General features: G+C 42.4%; 1 long non-coding RNA gene across 1 annotated transcript in view; it reads left to right on the forward strand.

Annotated features, from left to right (window-relative positions):
* The first annotated feature begins 8310 nt into the window (after positions 1-8310).
* Positions 8311-14130, forward strand: part of LOC147020135 (uncharacterized) — a 6429-nt gene continuing 609 nt past the window's right edge. Inside the window, exons 1-3 of the long non-coding RNA XR_015061652.1 lie at positions 8311-9148; positions 12300-12391; positions 13407-14130. The exon at positions 13407-14130 is cut by the window's right edge and continues 609 nt beyond it. This is a non-coding gene — a long non-coding RNA (uncharacterized LOC147020135). The remainder of the gene's footprint in view (positions 9149-12299; positions 12392-13406) is intronic.

The raw sequence follows: 14130 nt of genomic DNA on the forward strand, positions 1-14130 counted from the left end.
GTAATAAGGCTTCCACAGCGGTGGGCGGGACGAACAGCCGATGGGGGTTGAGCGTGGGACGCAGAGGCACGCCACAGGATTGGTGGGACGCACACAGACAGGTGCTCACCCCGCCTCCAGCTCCAAGTCCAGCAACGCCCTTCTAACCGTGAGGCTCCTTGTGAACCGAGATGTCTCTGGAGGGGCCACCTGAGGCCATTCCCGATGTAATCGTCCAGAGCACACCCATCTTCGGACCTTGCTACCTCTCGGCGATAACTGTTAAGACCTCTCCTTGCACCTCTTGCCCTCCTCCCCCTTCCCATGCAAGGGACAAACAGTTTCACATCAATTAAAATTGTATTGAGAATTGATTATTACCTTGTACTTGAAATGAACAATTGGAGTGCCAACCAACATAAAGTGCAACTCTAATGAATTTCACAACAAGGGTCCCTTTACCACCGAGGCAGGAACTGCCCGAATGGACCATGTGCATATATCTACCTGCCACCTGGGCATTCCACACGTCGTTTTGAGATCTATTTGTGACGTAAAGAGTTGAAAGGGCCGGCGGTGGCTTGTTCATAATATACCGCATTGTGTTGATAAAGTCGGTCGGTGCATGTGCTGAAACATAATAAATAAATAATAACATATAATAATAATAATAATTTAGAACCTCACACTTCCCGGTATCGACCCCCTGAACCCACCACCCCTTGACTGGATCAGAAAACGAAACTTAACTTCAGCAAAACAATTAATTTTCAGGATTGAATGTGCTCACCCTCGGTCCAGATGGCGCAATTCCTCTCTTCTGGCAACAACTACCTCCTCCCCCACCTTGACTCAGATAGATAGACACACACACACACACCTTGATTGGAGTGAGACATTGAGTGAGTACAACTATCTTTGGCATGACTGAACCGATAGCATCCATCGAGCTGGAGTAGCCCTTCCCCTGTACCATGCTGAAATGGGCCGAGGATGAAGGCCCTCACTTAATGGAACCCCTTATCACCCCCACCTCCTTCTTGCTGGACTCCAACATCATCAAATTGATCATGGACATGTGTCTGTTTTCAACTGTCATGCCCCCACTGAGGTGGACCACGATGTCAACAAGGACGCTTTTCATGATTATGCTATTATCTGAGCATGCTGGCAGGATGGAGTAGAATCTATAAGTACGCATACTCATCTCTACGCTGTCTAGTCTGGGTTCGAATCCCGACCCAGCTACAAAACGGTCACCTCGGTGTTTCAAAGGCAGGCGCATGCCGTCCCTTGGATGGACGTCAAACAGGACATCCCGTCTGCCGGCATAAGTTGGTGGATGTTGAAGATCCCACCGTGTCCTTTGCGAAGAGTAGGCAAACTCGCCGACACCATGAACAAATTCAAAATTCCTGCCCTAACTACTGGTGGGAAGACAATGGCAAACCAAGCAGTATAACCCTTGCCAAGAAACTTCTTCGGCAGTACCGATGTTCTCTAAGAGTTTGCCACATCAGATTCAGAATAATATTCTCTGAGCTCGGCCACAAAAGCTGCCACAATCTGGTTGTTGTGCTCAGAGATTTGTGTAACAACATGGTGAGAGAACAAGTGTGTGTCTACCCTCAGGAGAACCAGGAAACAACATCTTTCAAATCTCAAGTCTGAACTCTCAAACCTGTCTCCCTCCTCCAAATCCTGGTGGTATCTCGTTAAGTCTGTTTCTGGTGTATGTTCCCCCTCCATCCCCTCCCTTACCTCAAATGGCCGCTCAGCTGACACTGCACGTGAAAAGGCTGAATGCCTAAACTCCGTGTTTGCTTCCAAATCTTGTCTCCAAAACCCATCGCTTTCTGTACCCACATTACCCAGTCGCACCAAACTGTCCCTGGACTCTGTGTCCTTTTCTCCTGGTGGAGAAAAGGTGGAGACAAGGACAAGGGCACACTTAGGTAGGAGTAAGGTAGGTACACTTAGGTAGGACGTCACACTTAGGGCAGGGAGGCTCCTGGACAAGGTGGAGAGCTTGCTGTCAAACCTCGACTCAGATTCTGCAACCGGTCCAGACGGCATCAGTCCACGTGTCCTAAAAACCAGCTCCTCTGCGCTTCCTCACCCTCTGTTCTATTCACCCTCTCATTTGCTCAAGGTCATCTGACATATGCTTGGAAATCAGCAAACATTACCACCCTGTATAAAAAAGATGCAAAACAGATCCCTGCAACTGCAGACCAATCAGCCTTCTCCCAATCATCAGCAACGTTATGGAATCCATCATCGCTTCAGATATTAAACCCTTCCTCTTCTCCAATGGCTTGATTTCCCATCTTCAATTTGGTTTCAGACCAAGTCACTCTACCCTGGAGATGCTGCTTCTGCTCTCCCAACAATGAATCTCTGGAGGTCTTCAATGCTGGACATGAAATCAGAGCCATCTCCCGAGACATATCGCGTGCTTTTGACAGGGTCTGGCACCCTGCCCTGCTTACTAAACTCTCTTCCTATGGTATCCAAGGCCATCTCCACTCATGGCTCACAGACTTCCTCTCCTGTCACAGCCAACGTGTGGCCCTAAATGGAGTTCTTTCATCCCCCCCCCCCCCTTCCTGTCTTGGCTGGAGTTCATCAAGGCAGCGTTCTGGGCCCTGTTCTTTTTCTGGTTTTCATCAATGATCTCGCCGACTCTCTGGAAAATCCTCTATATCTCTTTGCTGATGACTCCACCTTCTGCCGTACCATCTGTCATCCCTCAGACCAGCAAGCAGCAGCTTCTTTGCTCACTGCAAATCAGGGTAAAATCACAAATTGGGCCAACACGTGGAACATGTCTTTCAATCCTGACAAATCCCACACTCTCACTGTCTCTCCGAAAGGACCATTTGGAACCCCCTCCCCCCCCACCACCATCTACATTCTCAACAATCTGCTGGAAGAAGACCTTTCATTCAAGCTCCTGGGTCTCACTGTCAGCCATGATCTTTCCTGGGAAAGCCACATTTCCAACCTGGCCTCAAAAGCCAGTCACCAACTGGGAATCCTCCGTCGTACAAAGTCCTTCCTCGGCCCACTTGAGCTCCTGACCACATACAAAGATTTTGTCCGCAGCCCGATGGAGTACTGCTCTCCCCTCTGGACTGGTGCTCCTGCCTCTCACCTTTCTTGGCTTCATGCTGTGGAAACCAAAGCGTTTAGGATCATTGGTATCTTCCGCGGTGAGGCTGTCTTTGGGCCTCTTTCTCTTTCTCTCTCACCGCAGGCAGGTCAGTGGTCTTTCTGTCTTCTACCGTCTCCTCTCCGGTCTCGCCCCCCTGCTCTGTCTGCGATATATCCCCTCCATATTTCCGCAGGATGCTCAAGGTCCGCCAGCAATGCCATTTTGGTAAAACTACCAAAAACACAAATCACTGCTCACCTGCACTCTTTTATTCCTCTTTTTTCCTGCCTTTAGAATAAACTCCCACACTCTCTTCAATCCCATTCTTCCCTCCAGGCCTTCAAAACAGCCGTTCACCACCACCTCTTGTCTTCTCCCATCCAAAACCTTGATCTTTTCTACCCCCGTTAATCCACCCCAAACCCACCTCCTTCAAATTCGCTGCTTTCCTTCCTGAAAGTCCCTGTAATGTCCATCTTGTATACCCCGTGTTCCCCACCCCATCCCTCTTCCTTCCGCAGATCTCCTAATGTCCATGTTCCCCACTGTTTTGTCATTCCCACTCCCGCCCCTCTTGTCTCATGCCCTCCTTGCTGAGCGTTGTGTGTTAACTCTTACACGAGCCTTGACAATGTCCCCCCAAAAAAAAACATGGCCGACTGGCAGCCATTTTAGTTGTAAAAAAACCCAAAGTTGAACACGTCCTCACCGATTTATTGGACAAGCATTTATCGATATTGTTCAAACTTGGCAAACAGATAATGAATGATGGCTTACATAAGCACGTCATTTTATTTCGAGATCAGATCCAAGATGGCCGACTGGTGCCCATGTTGTTACTTAAATGTGTCCCCAACCGTTCCTCAGACACACATGGTCCGATTTTGTTCAAACTTGGCAAAAGTACAGCACATGACGGCATATACGTGCACCTCACTTTATTTTGCGATCTAATCAAAGATGGCTGACTGGTAGATTGGCGGCCATTTTACTTTTAAATAAATCTAGGCTCGCCCTTTAACTCCGTACAGCAAAATTACTAAAACAACGTGGAGAGGTGCATAAGCAAAATGGCAGAAAACGTTGACAGACAACAGACGGTGGTGTTAAATGGTGCAGTGTTATTTAGTGTCACGCTTGATGAGTGTGTGGATATAAATGATGGTGAGCAGTTGTTGCGAAATACTGTGACTCAGACGAAGTTCGAGAAGAGCTATGCTGCCAAAAAAAACCATGCATGGCACAACAACAGGGGATGATATCACTAAGATGTTTGTTAATAATTTTTAGGAAAGAGTAGTGACATCAGAAAAATATTATCCGTGACAACAGACGGTGCCCCTGCTATGGTCGGAAAACAGAAGGGGTTTGTAAAGATCATTAAGGATCAAATTGGCCACCCGACGGTAAAATTTCATTGTATGATTCATCAAGAACATCTCTGTCCCAAGATTTGTAGTTCTGAGCTTCATGATGTTATGACTACGGTGGTGAAGGCAGTGAATTTTCTTGTTGCTCGAGCGACCTTGAAGCACAGTTTCAAGCTCTGCTGGAGGAGCTGTACAGTGCATACAGGGACATTCCGCTTCAAAGAAATGTCCGTTGGCTCAGCTGTAGGAAGGTTTTGGTTCACTTTCTGGACTCTCTTGATGCAATTAAGATATTTGTCAGAAAAGGGTCAAAATTACCCTTAACCGGTTGATGACAAATGGTTCGTGCAACTAATGTTTCTAACTGACATCACCGCACACCTACATGACCTCGATCTACGTCTGCATGGTGCAGGCCAAACTCTTATGGATCTTTTTAAAACATGGAAGGCATTTCTTGTGAAACTTTCCATGTTTTTTTTTTTCTCAGGACATTGACACCTCGAATTTCTGCTATTTCCAACATCTTAAAGAATGATTGACATATCACACCGTTAGTGTTGCCGAGATTGGAATGTACACACAAGAACTTGCATCAGAATTTTTTGTCAGATTTCAAGATTTCCAACGTTTTGGCCAAATGTTTTCCTTTCTAATTAAACCAGACAACTTTGATACCAGAGACATGGATTTCACAGTGTTTCAATGGATGGGTGTTGAGGATTTCGAAATGCAGCTCATTGAGTTACAATGCTCACACTTATGGGCCTCGAAGTTTTGGGATCTGCGGCACACGCTTGAGGTTACAGAGAGAGAGAGAGAGAGAGATAGAGATAGAGATAGAGATAGAGATAGAGATAGAGATAGAGATAGAGATAGATAGAGATAGATAGAGATAGATAGAGATAGATAGAGATAGATAGAGATAGATAGAGATAGATAGAGATAGATAGAGATAGATAGAGATAGATAGAGATAGATAGAGATAGATAGAGATAGATAGAGATAGATAGAGATAGATAGAGATAGATAGAGATAGATAGAGATAGATAGAGATAGATAGAGATAGATAGAGATAGATAGAGATAGATAGAGATAGATAGAGATAGATAGAGATAGATAGAGATAGATAGAGATAGATAGAGATAGATAGAGATAGATAGAGATAGATAGAGATAGATAGAGATAGATAGATAGAGATAGATAGAGATAGATAGAGATAGATAGAGATAGATAGAGATAGATAGAGATAGATAGAGATAGATAGAGATAGATAGAGATAGATAGAGATAGATAGAGATAGATAGAGATAGATAGAGATAGATAGAGATAGATAGAGATAGATAGAGATAGATAGATAGAGATAGATAGAGATAGATAGATAGAGATAGATAGATAGAGATAGATAGATAGAGATAGAGATAGATAGATAGAGATAGATAGATAGAGATAGATAGATAGAGATAGATAGATAGAGATAGATAGATAGAGATAGATAGATAGAGATAGATTGATAGAGATAGATTGATAGAGATAGATAGATAGAGATAGATAGATAGAGATAGATAGATAGAGATAGATAGATAGAGATAGATAGATAGAGATAGATAGATAGAGATAGATAGATAGAGATAGATAGATAGAGATAGATAGATAGAGATAGATAGATAGAGATAGATAGATAGAGATAGATAGATAGAGATAGATAGATAGAGATAGATAGATAGAGATAGATAGATAGAGATAGATAGATAGAGATAGATAGATAGAGATAGATAGATAGAGATAGATAGATAGAGATAGATAGATAGAGATAGATAGATAGAGATAGATAGATAGAGATAGATAGATAGAGATAGATAGATAGAGATAGATAGATAGAGATAGATAGATAGAGATAGATAGATAGAGATAGATAGATAGAGATAGATAGATAGAGATAGATAGATAGAGATAGATAGATAGAGATAGATAGATAGAGATAGATAGATAGAGATAGATAGATAGAGATAGATAGATAGAGATAGATAGATAGAGATAGATAGATAGAGATAGATAGATAGATAGAGATAGATAGATAGATAGAGATAGATAGATAGAGATAGATAGAGATAGATAGAGATAGATAGATAGAGATAGATAGAGATAGATAGAGATAGATAGAGATAGATAGAGATAGATAGAGATAGATAGAGATAGATAGAGATAGATAGAGATAGATAGAGATAGATAGAGAGAGATAGAGAGAGATAGAGAGAGATAGAGATCATGGGATCTCCATCCTGACCTGTTAGAAGTCCCTGCCTGTGAAATTTGACTGTTTGAAGAAAGTGTCATTTTCACTGCTCTCAGCCTCTGTGAACAGATATTTTCACATATGAAGTCAGTTCTCTGTCCATCGTGGAGCTGGTTAACAATTGAATCTGCCGAGGGTTATGTGCTGCTTAAAGTATTATAATACAAACCTGAGATTTGAGAACTCAGCAAGGGCAAGGATCACACTCAACGGTAAGATCTGCATTTTACTTTATTTATTAATGAAGCTGCTAAAATGTAAGTCGGACTATTATTACTGTTAAAAATGTATCAATGGCACGCAGATCCCTAAATAAGAGTGAATAAGTTAACTATTGGCACGCCACTTCTGAAAAGTTGCAGACCCCTGAGTCCAGTTAATACTGCACTGGATTGATCAATTTGAGTCTTAGACAATCCCAAATAACTATGTGGAGATGTGGAATTGTCCTCCCATTTCAGAAAAGGTGATAAGCACCTGTGTAGCATCCAACCATCATGACATCACTCTGCTCTCCACACCTGGCAAGCTGTTTGTTGGAATGAGACCAGTCTTAACATTGACTCTTGGACATTTCTCATGATTAGCTCTTGCAGGACTGTAATCTCATTTGTCCATGGGCACGACCCCTTTTCGAGGACCTCTTGCAAACAAGGATACACAAGGAACTTAGGTGTAGGAGGAGGCCATTCGGCCCTCTTGCCTGTGCCACATCAACACCAGACCAGTTTTATCAACACCAGACCAGTTTATATAAAAAAAGAAAATGCAATTTTTTTGTATTTTTTTTTTAAATCTTCGAGTAGAGTGGGGTGATGATCTGTACTCGGACTTCTGTTGTGGATTTTTTTTAAACCACAGTCTATTTATTTAAATATCCATTCCAGGATGACTTGATGAACCTGCACCTTTGGCTTTAAGTTATAAGTTTTATATCCACAAGTTTCGTATTTGCTATTTTAAGTCCTTTCAATAAGTAATACTATTTGGAGAACACAGAAACACAGCTGTCCGGAACTGGGGTTGAAGGGAACTTACTCAAATCGATATGACCATTGCGTACTTCCCCTTTTGGAAGGTGGTCTGTGGGAATGCCATGCGAAGATCCCTTTCCTCGATACAATATCCTCAATTTAACCCCACCATGCACGTACGTAATTAATAGATGGCCCCGGGAAGCAGGACCCAAACATCGTACAGATAAAGGTGAACCGTCGGACCACGCGGTCGTCACACTCTCATTATCATAAATAACAGTCTGTTTGTGTGTCACAGAAAGTGTGGTCTCTGTCTTCTACCGTCCTCCTTTCTGGTCTGCACCCTCTTCCCATTCCCTACCCTGCCCCTCCAACCCCAGGATTTTTCAGGGTGCACCAATGGGTCAGCTTGTAGCACACTTCTCATGAAACACTCGAAGTTGTAGAGGTTCATTATTCACTTCTCCTCATTTCCTCTTTTCTCTCAGCTGTGGAACCAGGTTGGGGGTGGGGGGCGGGGATAGCCAGACGGCGACCCCTGGAGTACCGGCAGAAGGTGGACACAGTGACGCGCTGCTCTGGTGCATGCTCCCATTCCTGACCTGACCTGACCTGACCTGTGGAACCAACTTCCTCAATCTGTTCAATCCCATTCCTCCCTTCAAGGATTCAAGATGGCTGTTCACCACCACCTCAGGTTATTGACTCTTGACCCTCGTCAACCCCCAAACAAACGCATGATCTTTACTCCCCTCATGAACCCTCCAGGAACCCCTCCCCCTTCCTTTCGTGTGTCTGTAAGCCTCCTGAGCGTCTTGATTTGTTAAAAAATAAAAAGGGGGTGGGGGGGAGATGAGATGCATCAGTCGTTTATGATAATGCATGTTTCCACGGGCGCACCGGGCCTGGTTAAGCAGAGCCATGTGACCCGTCCGTGTTCCGATGTTGTACTGGGTTGTGCCCGTGCCCCAAAAAAACCTGTTGTTCCCACTTCAGAGCCTTCCTCCCTGTCTATTGAGTACATTACAGTGACAAACAAAGTCAGTGACCAATTGCAAATTAATATTAGGAACTTGTTGTTGTTGTTGTTGTTGTTGTTGTTGTTCTTCTTCTTCTTCTTATTATTATTATTCTGCCTCTTCTCCCTTTTCATCTTCCTCTTCTTCTTCCTTTTTCCCTCATTTCTGTGAGCCTCCCCTTTGTATAGAAGAAGAAGAAAAACAGTTGTTCTGATGGTACCAGCTGTGGAGAGACGCCAGTTCTTCTGAAATCAGATTTTATTCCATTCTCCTCATTCATTCCAAACCGCATTCCATGCAGGAAGACAAAACTTTATCAGTCCTCATGGTGGGGGACGGAAAGTGGTCTGGTTAGTTTCTCCTTGGTAACTAAACATTTGTTTATTTATTTATTACTCTGGACAATGATTAATTGTTCTCGTTCACTCCAACACAGCCAAGTGAAAACAACTCGTCGGACTTGGTCATTAATTTATTATTATCCTCGCTCCGCTCCTGATGGTGGACGGACGTTGTTTCCCCCAGTAACTCTGCTTATCTGTTTGTCTGTGAGCAGGATGAACATCTCAAAGTTGTGGACGGATTCGGACGAAATTTGGTGGACAGGTCGGGTGTGGGACAAGGCCGAAATTATTCCATTTAGGGTTAATGTCTGTATCCAGATCCGACCTATCATCAGTATGCCTGGTGTTGGCTTAATGGTTCGGGGTGGTGGGTTTTGGAACCTGGTATCCTGAGTTAAAATCCTGCTCAGCTGTTGAATTAATACTAGGTGGGGTTAACTCGGCCTGTCATCCTTCCGAGGTCGGCAAAATGAGTGCGAGCATGCTGGTATCCTGTGTCGGAGTGGCGACCCGTCCAGGATTGTGCCCAATAGCCAAGGAGACTGCTTAGGCAGCACCAACGCTCTGCACAGAGTATGGTCCCAATCTCCTCCTCCTCCGATCATCAGTGCGATACAAAATGTAAACTGTTCACCCTGGGGTGTGTTCAGTTACCAAGCAGCTAGCTAGCACTTGCCAAGCGAGCCGTTCCTCCTGCGTTTAGTTTCCTTGTTATACCGCCATCTGTTTTATTCTGGTTTCTAGGACACGATGATACTGATACAGTAGTGATCTAAACATGAAGCAGATCTTTATCAATCATTCCAACTTTTTTCTTACTTTCCCTTGATGTAATCCGTTCAACCGTTCACCCTCGATGAGCAGCTAGGTGGTGGAGTGGTGGTGGGGCAAATCCTTTGTTGACTTCACCTCCTGTGTGAGTGGGGATTCCATTCCCATGGCTTCTCCGAACCAGAACAAATGTCCTCATCGTACCACCGAGTGGTAACCTGTTCAGGATTGATTCTTGGCCATGGAAATGGCCATTTCTTGTGAATTTCCTGATGAACTGTCAGGGGTATGTGGAGTATTTTTTTTTCCATCCACCTTGCCAATGCTATCACAACCACAACCACCACCAGTGACGTACTCATTTATTGAAACAAAACAAAATTGAAAACGAAACAAAATTTACAATCATTCCAAACAGGAAACTTACTGCTTTTAGGGATGTCATAAAGGCCATAAACAACAGGCATGAATAACTAAAATTAAGCTTGGAGGTAAGGTGGAGAGCAGAGGAGGTGGTGATCAGATCCAGGAAAGTATTCATACTTGCATAGATTGGGCAAAAGATTGGCAGATGGAATTTAACCTGAGCAAGTGTAATGTTTTGGGGATAGGAAAGAACAATGAAAATAGAGATTACAGGTTGCAAGGGGTGATTTTGGAGCGTGTTACCCAGGAGAAGGATCTAGGGGTGCTAATAGATATGGGAGGTAAGCAGGCAGCACAATACCAGGCAGCTATAGGTAAAGCAAATAGGGTTTTAGGCTGTATTCGGAGGGGGATCATTTATAAATCAAAAGAGGTGGTGTTAACATTGTACACGAATTTAGTGAGGGTCACATCTAGAATATTGAGTGCAGTTCTGGGCACCACAACTCAGAAAGGACATGGATGCCATAGAGAGGGTTCAGTGTAGGGTGACTAGATTGATTCCGGGCCAAGCTAGACTCAGCTACGAGGAGCGGCTGAAGGAAACAGGGCTTCATATACGAGAAAGGAGGTGGTTACGAGGAGATATGATAGAGATGTTTACGATAATGAAAGGTATAAATAAAATAAGTGCAGATGAATTATTCAGCAGAGCAGACAGTGATAGGATCAGGGGCCGTAGCTTGAGAGTAAAGAAGAGGAGAGTTAAGATGGTAGTAAGGTAGGAGACTTTTACTCAGAGAGTAGTGGATGCATGGAATGGCCTCTCTCGAAAGGTGGTGGCAGCAGAAATAGAAGATAAGGTTAAATTAGAATTTGATAGGTACCTCAAAGTTATGGAGATAGAGGGCTACAGGGATGTTGGCAGGACTTTTAGGACCCACTCCAACAAGAAAGAGAAATAGCCTGCAAAGAAAAACTACAAAAAAAAAACAAAAAAAAAAAACAAAATCAAAACACAAAGAAAGATTTTGCATTTTTCTGTTTTCTCTTTTTTTAATATAAATTGGTCTGGTGTTGTGACACAGGCATGATGGGCTGAATGGGCTCCTGCTGTATCCAATTTCCTTGTGTATCATTGTGCGTATTATTAAATATATTAAATATAGGGTGTAAAAGCATATTAAATATAGGGTGTAAAAGACGCTCATCAACGGTGACAAACTTCTGAAAAAGAGTTTGTTTTTTTTCCACAACTTTTTTTAATCTATATATGTGTATATATATATATATATATATATATATATATATATATATATATATATATATATATATATATATATATATATATATATATTGTTTTTTTTTTAATTTCAATTTAATTATATACTGTAACACTGGAAAACTCGAATTGCCTTCTTGTCACTTCCAAAACTTCTATTTTAGCAGTAATTGCACAAAATATTGTGCCATTTTACACCATCTTGACCAATCAAATTGGCCGCTCATACTCTCTCAGTTTTGGGCAATATCGAGATTCAGACAAAATGGTAGCTCGTAAATAGTATCAATCCTGATCGGACCCACAAAGCAAGAGTTTAACAGACTCTTCCCATATCCTTTTCCTCAAGACTGCCTGGGGTAAGGTGTTCTATAAACTCTATAGTTATGATAATATGGCGGAATTTTTGATCCACTACATTCTCGCTCCCCTTCTATACTGTACTAGCGTGGTATACTTACACATTGGAAACAATAACGAACCGTGCTACCCCATTGTCTTGGTTCACTCACCTGCATTTCATTTTTCAATTATTTGTTTTCATTTATTTATTTTCATTCATTTATATTTCCATTTACAGATGTTTTCCGACGGTTCTGTGATTTTTTTTTTCCCGGTGTATCGGCTTCCATGTCCATCAGCACGCAAAATTACCATGCTTCCCATTGTCTCGGGTCGCTCACCTGCATTTTTAAAATTTATTTATTTATTTTCATTTATTCATATTTCCATTTTCAGATATTTTCTGATGATTCTGTGATTTTCTCCTGGTGTATCGGCTTTGATGTCCATCACAACGCAAAATTTCAGCTTTCTCCCTCACCCAGAAGGTATCGATCTTTAATATTAGTGAGTGACTGAGTCAGTTGTCAGAATAAGCTTTTAATATTAGATATGTAATAAGTTACCCACAATGCAAAGCAGAATGTACTTTAGAAAGTTGGGATGCAGGAGTCAGAGCACAGTTGTAATCAAAACGTCATGAGCTAAACAGGTGACTGATCTTCATCATGGGATATTTAGTTGTTCTGGTGTAATGAGTTTGGGATATTTCTGTCTCATTTGGCCTTCTCAAGTCCAATTGTTGGCAATGTTCTAAGCTAAGGGAATGGAAGACAACAGGGAGGGTAAAATAATAATATCTATAATTTGTGCCAGAAGAACCTGAAAGCATCTCCTGTTATGGCCGATATCTAACAAAACCTGGTACAAAGTGTGATGGTGTCTTAGCCTCAGTGCTTGTTGCTAAAGGGTGTTCAACACCCTTTTAGAAATGTGATAACCGGTTATGAATTCATATTTTTATTACTTATTTTGACCGTGGCAATACTTTTGGGTATCATAGTATAAGATCACAGGGTGCCACGCACCATATTTACTTGTAAGCCGTACACCACATGTAGATGGATGTACTGCACGGTAAAATCATCTGCAGTAAAACCTGAACCTTTACCAGTAGTATTGACACTCTTACCTGTTGTGAGGTACAAACTGGATAATTTGCAAACTTTACCACCGCAATTTTGTTCTCTGTTCATGGAGATTACAGTGAGCTGCTGCTGATCACGGTTCAAATACACCATGAATAGTCCAATCTCCTGGAATCCTCCCTCTTGATATTGGTAATGAAAATGGTGTGTGTGCGTGTGTGTGTGTGTGTGTGTGTGTGTGTGTGTGTGTGTGTGTGTGTGTGTGTGTGTGTGTGTGTGTGTGTGTGTGTGTGTGTGTGTAATGTAAAAGATAATTTCCCATTGGCTGTTTGCACCAGTGCATTGTGGGAAACTGTGAGCTTGACATTTAAAAGCATAAGGAAAGTCCTTATGGTATTAATTTTGTAATCCACAGCATGTGAACTGTTAACTCCATACTCATCGTGATTGGGTCCGGTCATGATCATGCGGAATGCTGCGAATGCCTGCGGTGGTCCAACAGACCCTTCGTGGGTGAGAAGTGAATGTGATGTCATAGAAGGTAATGTCGTCTTCTACTTGGAAACTTAAGCATTCCCAACAATGTGCCATCTTATTGAAGCATTGAAAAATCACGTTGCCATGCAAACTTATACAGTGTCAATTCACGTGCATTTCTTTTTAAAAGTAATCAGAGGATTGGAGAGTAGCAAATGTAACACCATTATTTAAGAAAGGATCCAGAGAAGAATTGGGGAACTGTAGACCTGTTAGTTTGACTTCAGTTGTGGGGAAGGTGTTGGAGACATTAATTAAGGACCAGATGAGGAACCATTTAAATAAATACAAACTAATTAAAGGTAGTCAGCATGGGTTTACCAAAGGTAGTTACTGTTTAACAATTACTTTAGAGTTCTATGAAGCAGTGTCTGATTGGGTGGATGAGGGAATGGCAGTGGACAAAGTATATCTGGACTTTAATAAGACATTTGATAAGGTACCACATCGGAGGTTGTTAGCCAAGGTGAGGGCTTGTGGCATGACTGGTCAGGAAGCTAATCAGATTGCAAACTGGCTTAGTGAAAGGAAGCAAAGAGTGGCTGTGAGTGGGAGGATGTCTTGCTGGGAGGATGTAAGTAGTGGGGTACCTCAGGGATCAG

The sequence above is a fragment of the Eptatretus burgeri genome, chromosome 9 (genome assembly GCF_056783735.1).
Source record: "Eptatretus burgeri isolate ZD-2024b chromosome 9, Ebu_testis_v1, whole genome shotgun sequence".
Lineage (NCBI taxonomy): Eukaryota > Metazoa > Chordata > Myxini > Myxiniformes > Myxinidae > Eptatretus > Eptatretus burgeri.